The following is a 5,518-nucleotide window of genomic DNA, read 5'->3' as shown; positions in this document are numbered from 1 at the left end:
CAATCATAAGAAGTCTCCCTTTACTACAGCGATGCTCACGGCTCCATGGCTCATCGCAATGCCAACATAACCCCTTCGCAAATCGCTCCCGAAGCTCTTCTCTTGTTAACCTCTTTGGTGTAGGGACTTGGTCGATAGTAGGTGTCACACCCCTCAAAATATCCATGATATTAAAATTTTCAACACAAACAAATCCAGGATCCAAACACACATTTGAGGACACTGAAAACATTCTATCAAATTCACATCTATAAAACCTGTGTAGTTTATAATCATATATCACATCACTCGATAATTCACATTTATGGCAACCCAAGCCAACTTGACAAACATGAACAACATTTATAAATCCACAAGCTAAATAATTTATACAATCAGAACTCCAACTATTTACCACAAGTTCATATCATCGTAAATTAGACTTAACATTCTGAAATTCCAAATAAGAGAGATCTTCTAACACTTTTAAATAGTATATCCATTTCGATTCATCGATAACATTTCATTTCATACAAAATATGCTTATACAACAATAACATAATAACCAACAAGACTTGCCCATAATTCATAATAGCTCTCCACTGCCTCAGCCCAATTCAAACATCTCAAAGAGTGACAAGCTGACCAAAAAGATTTATATAACAACGGAGTGAGCTAAAAACAGCTCAGCAAGTGACAAAGCATATTCAGAACAAAAGGAACGGTTTCAAACAAGTAAGATATCATAATGTAAGGCAGAATACAAGAATTCTCAAAGATACCATCTCATTAGATACAAAATCATATATGTCATGTCATTCAAAACATATTTGGTTCATAACAGATGGAGCATAGAGTAATTGGAGCATATCAATAGCATACGAGATGTTCCGGAGCATATCAATGGCAGATAGGACATTTCAGAACATATCAGTTCATAGCAAATGGAGCACAAAGTAACTAGAGCATATCAAAAGCGTATGAAATGTTCCGGAGCATATCAATGACATATGGAACATTTTGAAGCGTAACAATAACAAATGAAACATTTCGGAGCATATCAAAGGCGTATGAAATGTTTCGGAGCATATCAATGACAAATGAAACATTTCGGAACATATCAATGACATATGGACCATTTCAAAGCATATCAAAGAACGAATACGAAATAGAAGCTCAGACGTCGTACCCTGGCATAGTGCATGTGAGGTTTAACTCAGTGGTGGCTCCATGCCGTGATGAGTTCTCGACTCCATCCACGGGTAGCCCTTTCCTACTCGAGCCCTCTCACCCTACCCAAGTGCTAGGTCGGCTCTGAATTTCATATCAAACAGATAGAAGGTGAAGTGGGATTCCAAACATAATATGGTCTATCCATTTCTGAATGACCACCAAACATAATCTAGAGCATCGCGGGCTTTAAGCACATACCCTTTACCATTTCTGGCAAAGGTCCAAATAATCCCACAAACACCAGAGTACAAAAGGGTATTGTGAACAATAAATTGGGACATATCGGAAGCACATGCGGAACAACGAAATTTACATGTGCCTTTATGAAACATTACGATACAAACATGAAGTTTACATAACAGATTTTGGTATCCAAATAAATATAGGACAAGAGCATAGAAGAATTCAAAGCAGTAATATAATATAAAGCTCAATTGAATAAGCAAGTCAATGGATATCAATTTCCAATGGAATGAAACTAGAATATGTGAAATCGACCAAAGCTCGATTTCTGGCAGAATTCAAGAGGCACATTGAACAAATAATTTAAACTATCAATCGTGCTCCAATTTACTCAGAAATATATTGTGGAAAGATATTTCAATCTATTTTCAGATAAAACAAGTCTCGTATGAATCAAAGTTTCCAACAAAGAGTTACAATTGATTTAGTAACCAAAGGTCAGAAAACAAAATCATTGTTTTGCATAATCCAAAGGGTCGGATTCAATAGATAACTGAGTAGACATTTGGACTCTAAATCTTTTAATCCAGGTATCAAAAGAAAGATCTACGAGTCTAGTTTCTAATGTAATAAGATTTGAATAAATCAAAGTTTTCAACAGGACTTATAGGTAGTTCAGTATCAAAAGGTCAGAATCTCAAACGTTGCATAGATTCGAATTGTTACGTCTAAACAGGAGACATATTAAATGCAAGGCTAGAACAATTCAAAGTTCCTCATATTCAAAGCAAATGTAGAGATAAAATTACAATAAGGAAAGATCAGGACACTTGCAATAAGAAAGAATTGAAAGCTTGCAATAGGAAGGATCGGAACACTAGCAATAGAAAGGATCGAATCATTTGCAATAGAAAAAAATAGAACAATTACAGGAGAAACGATCGGGAAACTTGCAATAGGAAAGATAAGAATACTTGCACGAGGAAGATCATAATACTTGCAATAAGAAAAATTAGAACAATTATAGGAGAAACGATCGGGAAACTTGCAATAGAAAGGATCGAAACATTTGCAATAGAAAGGATCGAAATAATCGAAACATTTACAATAGAAAGGATCGAAACATTTGCAAGAGAAAAGATTAGAAAGCTTGCAATAGGAAGGATCAGAACACTTGCACGAGGAAGATCATAATACTTGCAATAAGAAAAATTAAAACAATTACAGGAGAAACGATCGAGAAACTTGCAATAGGAAAGATTATAACAATAACAGGAGAAACGATCGGGAAACTTACCTTTCAAATATTTCGATCCGAAGATCCAAAGAAGGTGCCAGCCCAAATCCTTCTACTTTTCCTACGTGTCCTCCCTGTTCCGTGTTCTACATATGTCTTCTCTTTTTCCGCCACAATTGTAGCTCATGCAGAACATAGAGGCATAGTCACCTGCTCTCTCTTACTCTCATTCCTTCGTTTTCTTTTTCAAACGCAGCTATCGCAGCCATCGCCACTGCCACTACCACAGTCGTAGCCACGACCGCAGCTGCTGTCACAACCGCAGCCCCTTCCACTGCACTACTTCCTCCCCTTCTTTCGCAGACACAGCTGCTGCATACGCAGTCTCTGCCACTGCGGCCGCAATCCCGTCCACAGCCCCTTTTTTCCCCTTTCCTTTCCTTTCTTTCCCAGCTGCAATTGCGGCAGTCGCAGCCATGGCCGCAGCCACCACAACCGCAGCCTCTTCTTCCTCCCCTGCTCTATTTCCTCTCCTTCTCTTCCAGCTGCAGCTGCCACTGCCACTGCCACTGCCACAGCTGCCTCCCCTTCTCCTCTTCCTCTCTTCTTCCCTTTTCCTTTCTCTTCTTCTTCCTTTCCTTCTCTTCTTTCCCAGCTGCACTGCTGCAGTCGCAGCCTCAGCCACGGCCACAGCCTCTTCTTCCTCCCCTGCTCATCTTCCTCTCCTTCTTCTCTTCCAACTGCAGCTGCCATCGCCGCAGCCGCAGCCCCTTCTCTTCTTCCTCTCCTTCCCTTCTTCCTTTCTCTTCTTCTTCCTTTCCTTCTCTTCTTTCCCAGCTGCACTGTTGCAGTCGCAGCCTCAGCCACGGCCACAGCCTCTTCTTCCTCCCCTGCTCATCTTCCTCTCCTTCTTCTCTTCCAATTGCAGCTGCCATCGCAGCAGCCGCAGCCCCTTCTTCCCCTTCTCTTCTTCCTCTCCTTCCCTTCTTCCTTCCTCTTCCTCTTTCCCTGCCATAGCTGCAGCTGCCACAGCCGCAGCCGTAGCTACTTCTTTCCCTTCTCCTCTTCCTTCTCCTTCCTTTCTTCTTCTTCTCTTCTTCTCCTTCCTCCTCTTCTTCTCCCCGACAAACAACACCTCCTTTCCTCTGTTTCCTCCTGCAGGAAATAGAGGTGCCGCCTCTTGACCCGCTTCTACTTCTTCTCTTCTTCCTCACCATCTCTTCCTCTCCTTCTCTTCTAGCTGCAGCTTCCACCGCCGCAGTCGCAGCTCCTCCTTTCCCTTCTCTTCTTCTTCTCCTCTTCTTCTTCCCTCCTCCTCCCCGGCATCACACACACCCTCTCCTCTGTTTCCTCTGCAGGAAACAGAGGTATCACAACCTCTTCTCCTGCTTCCTCTTCCTCTTCTCTTCCTCTTCTTCTTCTTCTCCTCTTCGAACGCCCCACACCTCTCCTCTGTTTCCACCTACCGGAAACATAGGTGCTGCAGCCCTAGCTGCTGCCACCTCTCGCTCCTCTCCCTCTTCCCTCTCTTTTCCCTCTTCTTCTCCTTCTCTTCTTCTCCTCTTCCTTTTTCCTCCCCAACGCCACACACCTCCTCGCTGCAGCCTTGCCACAGCTATCCTCCTCTCTTCTTCTTCTTCTTCTTCTTCTTCTTCTTCTTCCCTTCTCCTCCCCAACGCCCTACACATCCTCTCCTCTGTTTCCACCTGCGGGAAACAGAGGTGCTGCTGCAGCCCTAGCTGCAGCTGCTGCCTCTCTCTCTCTCCTCTCCATCCTCCCTCTCTTCTTCTTCTTCTTCTTCTTTTCTTCTAATCTCTTCTTTTCCCTCTTCTTCTTCTCCCCACGCCCCACTGCTCCCTCAACTTCTCTTCTTCTTCTCCCCACGCCCCACTGCTCCCTCAACTTCTCTTCTTCTTCTCACGCCCCACGCCCCACGCCCCACGAAAGAAACAAAGAGAGCGTGGGAGGCGGTGGGATAAAACCGAAATTTTCGGTTTTCTTTATTTTTTTTCTTTTTACAACTTAACAGTTTAGTCCTTAAAATTTCTATATTTACATATAGGTTCTCCAATTTACATATAAATCCTTATTAATAATTTTCAAAAATGAGGGATATTACAGTAGGGGGGACTGAGGGCTTCAACATTACTGGTTGAGGAGCGACCCAAGTCCTCCAAGCTTCATGTTTCAATTGCTCCTCTTGATGTCGTACGAAAGAGATGGCTGCCATAAGCATATATGGTTATCGCGCTTTAACTTCTCCTCGGATCTCCGGCTTCAAGCCCTCAATGAAGGTCCTCAATAGCTATTTTTGAGACCAATCATGAGTTTAATTAGATAACCTTTCAAACCTGGTTTGGTACTCCTGAATTGTGGAAGTTTATCGGATCTTTGCTAGTTGTCCGTCAATATTCTCGTAATCGATTGGTCTGAAGTGGATCAGCAGTCCTTCTTTGAATTGTTGCCATGAAAGGACTCCATAAGTATGTTCAAACCAGTCAAACCACTATATAGCATCCCCTTCAAGATGTATGGCTGCAATTTTCACCATAGATGCATCCGCGGTTTTGTGGTACTGAAAATATCGCTCCGCGCGCGAGATCCAACCAATCGGGTCTCCTTCTTCCCATCTAGGGAAGTCCACTCTCATGCATGGATAGTGTTGAATCTCGGATTTTGATGATATAATCAATTGGTGGGTTAATTGATCTAATCCATATTATTGAGTTAAGTGTGCAGGATTAACTACGATAACCAGAAAACATAAAGCAAGGATACCGGAGTCGAGCTCGATGGACGTTTAAGAGACCGAAGAATCATCGGAGATGCTGCCGGAACCAACCGAGAAGAAATCGGGAACGTGTCGGAAGTTCGCCGAAGAAATCA

The 5,518-nt window shown here is 42.7% G+C and overlaps 1 long non-coding RNA gene across 1 annotated transcript; it reads right to left on the bottom strand.

Annotated features, from left to right (window-relative positions):
- Positions 1-924: 924 nt before the first annotated feature.
- On the bottom strand, positions 925-4,513 carry LOC135652950 (uncharacterized). Its single transcript, XR_010502268.1, has 2 exons — positions 2,693-4,513; positions 925-1,293 (listed from the first exon to the last, which is right to left on the bottom strand). It is a non-coding gene; the product is annotated as an uncharacterized LOC135652950 (long non-coding RNA).
- Between the last annotated feature and the right edge of the window lie 1,005 nt (positions 4,514-5,518).

This window comes from Musa acuminata, chromosome BXJ3-11 (genome assembly GCF_036884655.1).
Source record: "Musa acuminata AAA Group cultivar baxijiao chromosome BXJ3-11, Cavendish_Baxijiao_AAA, whole genome shotgun sequence".
NCBI classification, from domain to species: domain Eukaryota; kingdom Viridiplantae; phylum Streptophyta; class Magnoliopsida; order Zingiberales; family Musaceae; genus Musa; species Musa acuminata.
This window is presented reverse-complemented; position numbering and strand designations above follow the sequence as displayed.